Source organism: Python bivittatus, unplaced genomic scaffold, assembly GCF_059951505.1.
Source record: "Python bivittatus isolate LINGU-HERP-01145 unplaced genomic scaffold, Pbiv_v1 ctg000350_np1212, whole genome shotgun sequence".
Taxonomy (NCBI): domain Eukaryota; kingdom Metazoa; phylum Chordata; class Lepidosauria; order Squamata; family Pythonidae; genus Python; species Python bivittatus.
The window spans coordinates 42,008,783-42,021,508 of record NW_028277074.1 but is presented as its reverse complement, the minus strand read 5'-3'; the positions used below and the strand labels follow the sequence as shown (position 1 = coordinate 42,021,508).

Genomic DNA, 12,726 nt, shown 5'->3' with positions numbered 1-12,726 from the left:
TTTATGCTATTCCCATCAGTCTCAGGGACTGATGAGAAAGCAATATTTTCAGTACTTTTCGTACAGGCTACATCATCATGAGATATCCTTGTGGCTGAACTTCAGCATCTTCAGACACCAGCTTGGTGGTGAGAAAAATTAAACAACTAACTATTAAGTCATTTTACTTGTTGTTCTCAATTAGTGTGTTCGGGAGGAGGAAGCTGTTTTAAAAGACAATCTCCCATCTGCAGCAAAACAAGAGTAGCCGCAATGATTTGAAGCAGGCCTGTTAATTGCATCCATTGCCTTTTGCCACTGTCTGATGTCAGCAGTCAGGGTTTCTTAAAGCTACTGTATCAAGCACACATTTATTGATTATATTGAAACTTGGACTGTCTCTTACTCAACTCTGCTGGAGAAGTGAAGCCCAAGCCAGAAGTGACATTTGTTCATGTTGCAATCCTGCCATCATTGATTTTTTAAATATACAACTAATACAGGGAGGAGGACTGAATTAGGTCAAGACACTAAAGTAATTCATGGTGGGTAGTCTTATTGGTAGCTAAGGATTACAGATATGGCCAAGTCAGAGGTTGTAAAATACAGATGCAAATTGTGTAGACACATCTGCGCACATTTTATTTTTATTTATTTATTTGTTAAACTTGTCCCCACCCATCTCCCCCCAATGGGAGACTCTGGGCAGCTTACAACATATTAAAACAATAAATAAATATACAGTTAAAATTTAAAGAGGACACATTTACAAAAAATAAAAGGAAAAGGAAAAATCCAAGAGGCCGATGGAAGCAACACCAGGCCTCTAGGAGGCTAGCCAACCCCATATCTGATGACCTCCCTCCCCACCCCAGGCCAGATGGCAGAGCCAGGTCTTCAAGTCCCTCCGAAAGGCCAGGAGTGAGGGGGCCTGTCTCACCTCCAGGGGCAAGATGTTCCAAAGGGCGGGGGCTACAGCAGAGAAGGCCTGCCTTCTGGACCCTGCTAGTCGGAGTTCTTTTGCCAAGGGGGCCCGGAGCATGCCCTCTCTGTGTGATCGGGTGGGACGGGTTTAAATCGTGGGGGAGAGGCAGTCCCTCAGATAGCCTGGCCCCATGCCATGTAGGTCTTTAAAGGTAATAACCAACACCTTGAGTTGGACCCGGAAGCAAACCAGTACCCAATACAGCTCACAGAGCAATGGTGTTATATGGGTCCTTCTTTGGACATTGCACATACTGTACTCTCTCTCTTCTTTTTTCACATGCATTGATAATTCTCTGTTTGCTCCCAGCGACCTGTTGACTGCCGGTAGGAACAGCAGGGAAACAACAACCTTTTAAAAAATATCTTTTTTACTGAGATTTTGAACCCACACAGTAATAATGCAAATAAAAGAAATAATGACAATTAAGAAAGGAAGCCAATAAATGTAATATCATTTAAACCAGTGTTTCTCAACCTTGGCCACTTTAAGCTGGGTGGACTTCAACTCCCAGAATTCATGGCTGGCTGGGGAATTCTGGGAGTTGAAGTCCACCCAGCTTAAAGTGGCCAAGGTTGAGAAACACTAATTTAAACTATTATTAAAAAAAACTATATACTTAAAAAAGAAACAATGCAAAGTATAAAAATGGAATGCAATAAATGTTTATTGTTTTTTTTTAAAAAACCACTAGTTTTCTACAATATTTTACGAGTCATTATGATCACTCTGTATACACATTAAACCTATTGTGGACTAAACAGAGTAACATTGTTGAATCTTGCTTGTCCATTGATACCAAGCCAGTTCAAAGTTTGAACCAATTTTTAGCATTTGCTATACACGTAACCTTCCAAAAATACAGAACTATCTTTTTTTTGGCAATAATCTAAGGAAAGCAACAACTTTGTTCTCACCAGTCAGCTGATAATCATGAGTAAGTTAGTAAACATATGCCGCATATCTGTATTTGAAACGGACTGACTAGATGACTCAGGACAAGGTTTTTGCCAAGAAGGAAACTTAAGCTGGGGTATCCAACATTTGAGAATAGTTTAATGTTATATCATCTAGTAGGAAAATAAACTGACTGCCCAAAAAAGGGTTCTATAGGTTGCCTCTGCTGAATTAAAGCCAGCATTTGATTCAGATTCCAGAGATCGGCTCTGCCCAAAGTTGGCAATGTCTTTATTGATCAAAGACTGCTTCTGAGTCCACAGTAACACATACTGGTCCTACTCCTTTACAATTTTTAGATGGGTTCTGTAACCCAACCTTTGGAAAACAGTAACTTCCTCCTTCCTAAATTGGATAACAAATCCGTCTCAATTCTCCTTTATGCTGGTGGTGTAGCAGACATCTTCTCTTGCAACTCATGTGGGCTTGAAGCAAAGTCTTCAAGACCATGCATTGTATTCTGAAGAGGGAGGCTCATGGTCAGCTGTTCTAAGACAACGGCCATTTAGTGAATTGTTTTCATTAACAGTCTGGCCAACCAAATCCATCTCTTGAAAATACATAACATTACTACAGAACAAACTAAGGGCTTTAAATATATGGAGATCACCTTTCAATCCTAAGTTGTGTGGAAGGAATGCAAGCTGGATCTCTAATGCAATTCTGAGCTTTGCAGATAACAAAGACACAATTATGTGTCTACTGCTATAAACATGTATACTGTAAAACCATAACAAATAGTCTTTTGCTTTTATAAAGACCTAAGACCCCCTTGAAACAACCTAATCATTTTAAGATTTATATTCTGAGTTTTTTGGAATGTACCCAGTTCTTTCTTATGCATGGAATCAGGACTAGTCTGCTCTAGAGACTTGCATGAGGCTCTGTCACCTTATATTTTGGGCAGAATTTGAGGCTCTTAGATTTGCTTGCAGGAAAAAAGGCATTAGATATGTGCTGGATATTATGGCCCTTCAACCTAGTAGTTTGCACCATTGGGTTTGGGAGAGCCAACTTTGAACCGAGGATCAGTGCGTCTTCCATGTCCACCAGCTCCTGGAGCACAGCCCCCTCCTATTAAAGTAGGTGGTCAGGACAGAAGTGCAGTTGTTCCAGCTAATTGATTAACCAACATGTCTGCTGTACTGGAGAGACTTTTCCTGGCAAGATTTAATACGTTGCCATCCATGTTAGCAGAAGGGAGGCATACAACCTTCCAGTCCAGTATTGCTAAACTGGAGGATAGTGGGTTTGTTTCATATGTCTGATTGCCCTGCCCATTTTATACAGCTTGGCACTGAGTCTTAGTCATCCTGCTGCTGTTACACTGTTGTGGCTGGTCCATTGTGGAGAAAACTGGTCTCCTGTTAGCCGATGTGTCTGCAGAAATATCTAGAAAGATAGCCAAGTTTTATGCAGTTGGTATTGCCATCAGGTGGGCTAAGACACCTTCCCAATTACTAAATATCAATCAGCCACATGTGCCAATTTCTTTTATACTGTGTCTTAGATTAGCACTTTTTCTTAGATCCTTCTGGATTTTTACATTCACTCCTTAACTGCGTTCACAATTTTTCTGTTGTCGTTACTCCTTGTGCTGTCTTATTTTTTGGATTATGTATTCTTTTGACAACTGGGCTATGACTGCTAATAAAACTGAACTTAAAAAAAAAAAAAAAGCTGGTGAAATGGTTTGGATTCGGGCCATTAGCAGCAAGAAATCTAGCAACCTGATCACCCTAACCAGGTGGCTGACACACAAAATGAATGGACCTTGCGGTGGCTCTGTGACCCACACTTCTTTGGAACTGAGGGATATCAGTTTAACCCCTCATGATGTACCAGAAGGTTTAAAAACAAAAAAACTTATGCCCACTACCTAGACTTTATTACACCAGTGGAAGCTTTCCTCCCACTACAGATTTCTCTGCATAAAGGGCCCCAGTTTGCATGTTTGCCTTCTGCACCGATCTGGCTCACTTGTTGCCATGGTAGATTCTATTATGCTGCTGTCATCTGTACAGGCTGGTTTAATTTGCTTCTGTGCTCTGAGTGTAGATAGGGAAACACGAACTTAAGATGCTGAATCAATGACAATTCCCATAGTCCTTTGCACCCTAAAGTTGCCGTAGGATTGAGCTACCTAATGGACCACAAGAATTAAATCCATAGGAAAGCATCATTGTTGAAAGACAGGCAAGTTCTACTTCTGATGCAGCACGTAAAAAGCGAGCTTCGGTGAACAACAACATAGCTACAGTGAACTTTACTCCTGCCATTCTAAATACTGGTTTTCTTTATGGAGACATGTATTTCTTTTGGATTATGGTACAAGCCTAGTTTAGCAGGATTAAGTGACCTAGTATTATACAGAATAAAAATGGTAACCTAGATCGTAAGTAATGATGCAATTACATTATTTATTAATTATAAGGGTATATCAATTATAATTCAGACTGTAGTATGAATTTAAGGTGGTTTCTTTGCTCTTGCTAGAAGGGAGCATTGTCTAAATTTGGAAAAAGCCATTTTCACAAGGAGTAAAATCCATATCTGATCAGTGTGGGTGATGAATTGTATAGATTTGTATATAAGGAGAAAGACTAGTCTGAACCTTTTTGGCCAGTTGTATAGGCTTGCATAAGATGAAGAATAAACACACTATTCTTTCCAATAGGCTAAAATATTATCTGCCCAGATACTTAAAAAATCTGGGTTTTTTTTAAATCTGTCTTTAGTGTTTGTGGATATAAGTTGGGTATGTATGTCCATGAGATTGTTTGCTGCATTACATTTTCAAAAACTCTGAGATTATTTGTAGGTGAAGGGTGAAATATATATATTTTAACACACAAATGTACAGTTTGTAAGCAGCAAGTAGTTCCATCTTGCTCCCAGAATCGTGTTATCAAACTCTGGTGGCAAAATAGTAATTTTTGAAGTGTGATTCCTTTCTCCCTCCCTCCCTCCCTATTGTAAATGAGATGCTTTTCTGCAGATTCTCCTTTCAGGATCTAAACCAGTGTTCCTCAACCTTGGCAGCTTTAAGGTGTGTGGACTTCAACTCCCAGAATTCCCCAGCCAGCATCTAAGTCCACACATCTTAAAGCTGCCAAGGTTGAGAAACACTGATCTAAACATCAAAATGATGCAAGCTTTTTGGCCCTGTTAATTCCAGTACATGATTGACTTATTGGCACACTGTGTTGAGAGCTTTATGGGCTGAAAACTTTAAAAATATAATCCTAGATAAAAAATTCTTGCCCATCCTAGATTTAATAAAATAAAGGAAATGTTCAACATCCTTAGTGGGGAGATAAGAACACGCCTACAAAACACTGAAGAAGCATTTCTTTACAGTAGTGAGCGTTGAAAAAAAGTCAAATAAAATTATCTCTATTTTTCCACATATAGAACATAGTACAGCTGTGTCATTAACCTTGAAACTGCAAGTAATCATGTACCCCATGTACTAGTCATGTACTAGTGTGAATGTTCTAACAGGTTTACTGAAGGTTTTAAAATAACGTGCAGTATCTTAAATATCCACCTGGTGGCGGCATAGCCCCATCTTTAGTTACAATGATTTAGCTGAAGAGCTGTGCTTATTAACAGAGAAAAACATGTAACGCTTCCTTTGCTTTGATCATGAATATAAATCCATACAGTGAATCTGGTGCCCTTTGATTTAGACTCCCGTAATATATTTAATAAAAAAAATTGAGGGGCACTATAATTGTATTAAGAATTACAATTAGTATGAAATGAAGGAGCTCTTTTTGAATGTCCCTGTAGAAGAGGCTGTGTTTCTCTTCCTTAAAAAAAAGAAAAATAAAAAAGCTTCTCTTAATTTTAAATCTGCCTGGTTCCCTGCGGAGAGAAGCCAGTGTGCCAGATGTTTTCCCTGCACAGCTGTGTATGATGTCATCTCAGGTATAAGAGTGGCTTGCTCAGCTGCGCCTCAAAAAAACAACAACAACAAAACCCCATCTTAGGCGCTTTTACCCAAGCCCTTTTATTTAATTAGCAGGTTTTTGTTTTGCTTCAGCTTTAGTATTAGTGTTTTGGTTATAGTGGATGTAATTACTGAGAAGGAGAACAAAAAAGCTGAAAAGTATGAGATAAGGAAGGTGTGTTAATGTATATTATGTCCCAAACCAGATCCATCTTGGAGATGATGGTTAGAGTCTAGAAAAAGGCAAACTTTATCATACCGGAAATTGTAAGACATGATAGAAGAAAGTTGTTAGCCTGTTTCGTTAGGGCTTTTGTATTTTGGAGATTATTATTTAGTTCCACGGAAGCAGAGGACCAAAATGTTTTATGAAAATAACCCAGTATAAAGCTATCAGTAACAAGAAGTATTTGGAATAAGTACCTGGTTGCTGATGTGTCTGCCAATCCAGCGCTTTTGTCACGATGACAGAATCGTATAGTGTGGTATGATGCAAGGTCTGCCCCTTTTGTACGTGCACACAGGGTCATGACACAAATAAAAATGGGGCAAAACTTACGTCAGTGCAACCCTAACTTTGACATTTGCCACTCTGACCCCCTCACATGGATACCTCTTAGGAAGCCCATACAGGTAGTCCTCGCTTAACAACCACAGTAGGGACCAGAAAATTGGTTGTTAAGCAGGGCAGTCATTAAGTGAGTCACCACATGACCAGACCTGATTTTTTGACCATTTTTACGATGGTCATTAAGTGAATCACATGGTCATCAAGCAAATTACATGGTTGTTAAGCAAATCCAGCTTCTCCAATGGACGTTTTTTGCTGGAATTTGCTTAATGACCATGTGATTCACTTAATGACCATGTGATTCACTTGACTGTCATAAAAAAGGTTGCAAATCACGATCACATGAACATAGGGGTGGTGTGACAGTTTGCAACAGTCATACGTGTGAGTACAGGTCATAAGGCACTTTTTCCAAGGCCATCATAACTTCAAACCATCATTAAATGAGCAGTAATTAAGTGAGGACTACCTGTACATTAAACACACAAACATGTACACCAACTAACTCTTAGAGTATCATCCTAGGTGTGTCTTTTCAGAAATCACTTCCACTGTGAGATGTAACTTCCCTGCAAAGTTGCCTTGCAACCACCACATGCTTTTACTTGAAAATTGATCTTACTGGAATACCTCTAAACATTTTAAAGTTATTTGAAGCCTTCCATACATTGGTTTAATTTCTAAGGATAGAAAAAAGCCCCAAGGCAGTGGAAACGTTGAACATTAATTTCAGAATTCCCTTGAAGCTACAGTACATAGTCCTATCAAGGAGAAGAAAGCTGAAATCAATAAGCTGCCTTTAAGCTCATTCCAGCGGGCAGGAAAATATGAAAACAAGTGTCCTTCTTATCCATCGCTCCCACTGAGAGATCCAGGACTGGTATAATTTTTGCTGCATTTGGTGATTGAGTCTTAGGAACAGAAAGGCTTTAGATTGTTGATGTCATAGCTGCTGCTGCTGCTGAGATTGCCCCCTTAAGTTTCCTTTGACGCTGTAATTCTGACCTTCCTGCAGAACCAGAAGGAAGGTTCATATTGTACAGTCACTTCTCTTCCACAAGGGTGACATATATTTAAAAAAACAAAACTTGATTATCCTCTCTAGAGCAACTATGGCAGGGATCAGCAGCCTTCTTTTGCATAGAGGCCAGAAGAAAACGAGGGCATGCTCCATAGTCTCAGGGCCCATCATGTGGGTGGGGAAAGAAATGCTTAAGTATATTTATATGCAGGCTCATAACACTATCCAAACTTTTACAGTTCATTAAAATAAAGTGCTTCTACATCAGGCCTGAGATAGAATGACAAATTTGAATTCTTCTTTAGGACAACCACAGGCCATGTGGATATGATATTTCTTTTTGGGACTATGGGGTGGGTCAGTTTGGGTTGCTGGCCAGATTGGCCCTCAGGTCAGGACTGTGTCCTGAGTGTATTAAATACATGCAAGTTTCTTCAGAACAGCCACCTAGAAAAAGTTATTTTAAACAATAAAACTATACAATGAGATGTCAGTGATTAATTTTATGAGCCAGGGAAAAATTTTGATAGGAAATTTTTCCATGGGAAATGATAGCAACGTAAAATGTTCTGTCCCACATTAGTGATTTTGACCACCCGTAGGCATAAATTACTATTCACTATTGATAATAAATTGTTGCTTGACCTGCCTATACAACTTATAGTAGAACTTCAATAGTAATATAAGCTTCTCAAAGACTGACATCTTGCAGAACTACAGGCATTTTTGTATTGACACCCACAGGAATGGAGAACATCTGGCTCTCCAGGTGTTTTTGAATTAACTTCCTGAAGCTATAGCATCTTGGCAATTACTAGGATGTATGGGAGCTACAGCATCTTGAGGACCAAATATTGCCAGTGCTTAGATTTTTACTACTAGCAATTGTATTGAATTCTGAATTAAATTCAGAAAGGCAGATCCAAGAATTTAAGAATAAATTAAAATGTGCCCATTTGTATTAAGTTGGATTCAGAATGCAGAGCTGCAGAGGAAGGCTTATACCCTGGGCCTTTGAGAGTTGAGCAGAAGAGGGAATTGCAAGAGGTAGGACTTATCATGCAAGCCAGTGAAAAGGGCTGGGAAAAGGGCAGTATGATGGGAGCAGGGCAGATGGTAGGTTCTGCAAGGAGTTCCAGAAGTCAACAGGAGAATAACACAGAGTTTTTGTTTTTTTGCTCTAACCATTGTAGCCTACCTGCATAATTTTTAAAGTTCTTTCTATTTTGGAGCTAATTGTGATTATATTCATGGAATTTGGTTGGGCCTCCCATAATAATAAAGGCCTTTTATGATGGCAAGGATGGATGATCCCACCCTTCCCCAGCCAGTGATCAAGGAAATTCTGCTGACAGCCAAAAGGATTGTCTCTTTGCCCTGCTGTATCTTCTGCCATTGGAGGTGGTGAAAGCACTTCCCAAAACAGCCCAACAGGCTAATGCCTCATTACCGTATTGCAGTCCCAAAACAGTAATAATGTTCTAGATACAAAGTTAGCACAGACTTATCTGTGAAGACAAAATGAATAGAAGTTCTGGTGTCTGAATTCGGAGTGTTCGTATGTTCCTGCCTATCCACAGCACAGTAAGGCTTTGCAGAGCACAGGCATTAAAAGCTGGAGGAAATCCACGAAGTGCTCACCAAAGTTGATGCAGTGAAAGCCACTAAAGGCTGGAAACAGAAAATGAGGAATTTGTGTCTTCAAATGTCAACATTACATGCAAAACAGTAGCATTTATGGAATTAGCGGGTTGAGTCCGTAAGGTGGAAAGTGGGGAGGTCTCAACCTTCTTTCCCCAAAGGTTTTCTGAGTTTTACAAACTCTGGCCCAGCTTCCTGTTTTGGTGTTGCTGCTTGGTAGTTACCAGTACCATTACCTATCTTCCAGGGTGACCCCTTTACCTGGAGTCCTCTTTCTTAACCCCAGAGTGTGCAGCAGATAAGAATCCCATACCCTATACCAGTGTTTCTCAACCTTGGCAACTTGAAGATGGGTACATTTCAACTCCCAGAATTCCCCAGCCAGCATGTATATAGTGCCCTGTAACATATGTGACTGGCAATGAATAAAATTATTTTATGCAAAAAGAGAGAGAATGTAAACATTCCTTTTGCTGCTTTAAGTAGTCAGGTGTAGAAACAAGGTTGGAGACAATAAACATAGACTGCTGCTGAAATCACACAGCATCTTAAAAGAAATCTCTCACAGACACAGTTCACAGAGTAGGAGGATCTGCTGGTAAAATAGTAAACTGCTACAGAGACCCCAACATGCATCAGATGTACCAGCTTTTGTGGATAAAATAAAACAATAAACAATAAGGATCTTGACCCATAGAACCTTAGAAAGCCTTAGCACAGTATTCACTCAACATTTATGTGTGTCTGTCCAACAGTTCCCCTGAATCAGAAGTTCCTTTTTGATTCAGTTTTATTTGCACTTGCTTTCTGGTTTTCTGAAAAATTGAAGGAAGATGTTTTACCTTTTCCTTTCTCTTCAGCCTTGCACACCTTGTGTTCTTCCCTTGCACAATTTTCTCCCAGCTTTTTTTTTTTTTTTTGAACCTGGACATAGATGAATTATAGGGAGTCACTTTCTGCCTACATGAGCAAACACTCAAGAAAATCCTGCTTTGGGACAAAGGCAATGGGTATTGGCCATCTAGAATGAGAGATTGGGAGCAGGTTACCCTCACAATGGTTTAAAAAGAACTTACTCTTGCTAAGCAGTGAAGTATTATGACACTTATAAAAAAGTGGCTCGCTTCAAATACAGGTGATATTGAACAGTGAACCCAAAAGAAAAAATAAAAATCAACTTGCTACATTATTTCACCCGATGTATTCCGTTTAAAGTACAAAATCAGTGAGAGTATTTGTAAGTATCCTAGATGTCTTTTGTTCAAGGTAAGCCCCATTTCAAGTAAAGTGTATAAAATACTTCAATGTGTATTTATTTTATAGACACGCAAAATGTAGATCCAACCTTAGAAGAATTTGCCTTTGAATGCTCTTTTAATTTAGGTTAATCCATTGTGTCATTTTCTGGGCCAAATGTCATCACTTAGATTTTTTTCTCTTTGACATAGTTACACAACAGCCAAATGCTTAATCACATTTGACTTCTTTGCAGAATGAAATCACGTGCTTCCTTCTGCCTGAGGTTTTCCCCAATCTGGCACTCTCCACATATGCTTGATGCCAATGTTCCTAGTTCCTGGACTATATAACTCAAGGCTGTTGGTTAAAAGATTATAATGCTTGAAGTCAATGCAACTGGAGGTCATCAAGTTGGGGAAAGCTTATATAGACAGCAGTTAATCAGATGGACATATGATCCAACTTGAGATAAAGCCGCTAACTGCAATATAAAGCAGCCACCAGAAAATGCAGTCACTTCTCGGATTATTCAGAAAATATGAATGTAAAGAGAAATAATCATCCCAAAATTGTCCCCACCATATACATGCATATATGAAAAAGATTGCACATTAAATCACAATAATGAATGGCTAACATGGAATCAAAAGTGATACAAAGGACAGTTAAAAATGTAATTCACTGTTTAAAAATCCAGTCACATACTTTTTAAAGCTCATCTTCCCTTTACTCTCTGAGTTTTTTCCCAGGTGAAATATAACAGCACTGTTATAGTTAATTGGAGAAAAGAGATCCTGTGCAAACAAGGAACACAAAATTATCTGATTTTTAATGCCTTCTTTTCTTTTCACATCCTACTGTAAGTGCACACACAACATAGGGTATTTGTAGCTGAAAACCTGGGAAGATTTTTCCTTGCTGTGAGTAGTGTTGGTGTAATGGTCTGTGAGAATGTCCTTGAGAGAGAGGAAGAGGAGGAGAAGGAGCTACAGTCAAGGCAATGATCAGACAAGCTGCAGCAGAGCCCCCAGAAGCAATGGGGGCAGGGCAAACACCTCAGAAGGGACCCTCCCTAGTTTCTTGGACTGTAAAGGTGAGGGGGGAGAGAAGTACTTTCAGACTTGCAAGATTTGTTACTGTAACCTTGGTGCTGCTTGTCTGGACTACCTCAAAGGGCTTACACTTGGTCTACAAGACCATCACTGGTATTTAGGGGTGACCCTCCCATTACATTAAATGATGCATCAGCCTCAGGCAGCTGATTTCTGATGTCACAAAAAAGCAGCTGATTAGCTGATCACAATGAAGTATGCTGAAGAGGGGGAATGGAGCTTTTGAGAGATTTTCTGTCAACATAAATGTATTGGTTTTGGATACTACTCACCTTGATACACACCAATGGTGCTGGGGCCATGTGCTATTTCATCATAGGGAGTAGATCGTTTTGGACTGGCTGCGTGATATGGCAGAAACAATCACTTCAGGCAACTGATCTTGGGATTCATGAAAGAGCAGTCAATTTTTACAGCCACAAAGGGGACTGTTCTGTGTCAGAACCAGAAGCCCATTAATCACATATTCTTCTACTTCTAGTTTACAGCCTTATAACCCAATAAGGACAAGATTCCTCTGCCCTATTCTCTCCTGATTTAACCTGAATTTGATCTTACTGCATTATGTTCACTCAAATTAAATACAGATTACACGATCACTTTCTAATTATGTGTTTAATAATTTCCCTTTTCCCTCACATTAAGCTATAGTTGGTAATAACTTTTGGAGATCCCAAGAGGCTGTACCCAAGAGTTTGCAGAGGTACCTCAGAGACCTTAGATTTTGGAACACTAAGTTAGATGGGCAATCTTTCTGTCTCTCTTCCCATCATTCAGCGCCAATGTGGATTGCAATTTCCTGTATCCCAGTGCAGTTCACCACTCTGAAGGTCTCGTTAAGGAGCAATTATCTTCCTGATGCTGGCCTCCAAGATAAAGGTCCTGGTCAATTTGCTTGATTATTTGCTTCCTGACCCTATAAAAAGGATGTGCTTGATGTAGGTATGGCAGTCTTAAAGGAGTCTCTGTGGTCTTTGAACTGCATTTGACATTTCCTGTACACAATACTTCATTTGATGTGGGCATAACTCTGAAGTGAGATAGGTGTGGAAGATTGCCAGGATTAATGATTTACTGAGATTTTAAAAAATAGGCCCTTGTTGTCTGTCTAAATTGTTAGCACTAAACATTAAAATACAGTGAAACCTCAATTTAACAAATCATTTGGGGTGAGAGGGTGTCCGTTATTCCCAATAATCCATGAAGTTGGAGATAATATCATCCATAGCATTGCCATAATGCAAATGACATAAAACACCATAAATA

At 39.4% G+C, this 12,726-nt stretch overlaps 1 protein-coding gene across 1 annotated transcript in view; it reads left to right on the top strand.

Moving 5' to 3' along the window:
- GABRA5 (gamma-aminobutyric acid type A receptor subunit alpha5) overlaps window positions 1-12,726 on the top strand; it is an 80,568-nt gene that overhangs the window by 24,216 nt on the left and 43,626 nt on the right. The gene's annotated exons all lie outside the window — the stretch shown is intronic.